Genomic DNA, 647 nt, shown 5'->3' on the forward strand with positions numbered 1-647 from the left:
TCCCTCATAATTTAATCTTTTGTTTTTCTTTTCAGTTGTGAAAAACCATTGTCTGAAGCATGGTAAGGAATCCCTCGAAGGAGGAATCTCCATTGGCATCTGAGCAAATGACTGTAGCAAGTTCTTCGCAGAAAACTATGTTATTAAAATGTGCTTGTCAGTGCTTGGTAAATTCTTTGAAATTGATTACCCTTGTCGTCTGCTACTACATCCTCTCCATCACTCTTACATTCTACAACAAATTATTTGTAAAGGTGAGTTCTTAGCTTCAATGAATTCTTCAACTGATGCAACTGAAATTTCGATTTTGAAATTATTTTTTATTTATTTGTAATCAATTGTAGGGTTCTTTCTTTCTTTCTTCCTTTCTTTCTTCCTTTCTTTCTTCCTTTCTTTCTTCCTTCCTTCCTTCCTTCCTTCCTTTCTTTCTTTCTTTTAGAATGTATTAATTAATATGTTGTAATATGACATACATTCCAAGTTTCATGTAGAATTTTCAAAATTTTTACCCTCCAGTGCAGCCTCTCAGCACCTACTCCCTTCACCTCCCCCAATTTCTTTGTCCCTCCCTCCCTCTCTCTCTCTCCCCTCCCCTTCTCTTTCCATACTTAATAGAATTACAGTAAATGTTTTCTTTCTTTTTCTTT

This window comes from Octopus bimaculoides, chromosome 20, assembly GCF_001194135.2.
Source record: "Octopus bimaculoides isolate UCB-OBI-ISO-001 chromosome 20, ASM119413v2, whole genome shotgun sequence".
In the NCBI taxonomy this organism is placed as follows: Eukaryota; Metazoa; Mollusca; class Cephalopoda; order Octopoda; family Octopodidae; genus Octopus; species Octopus bimaculoides.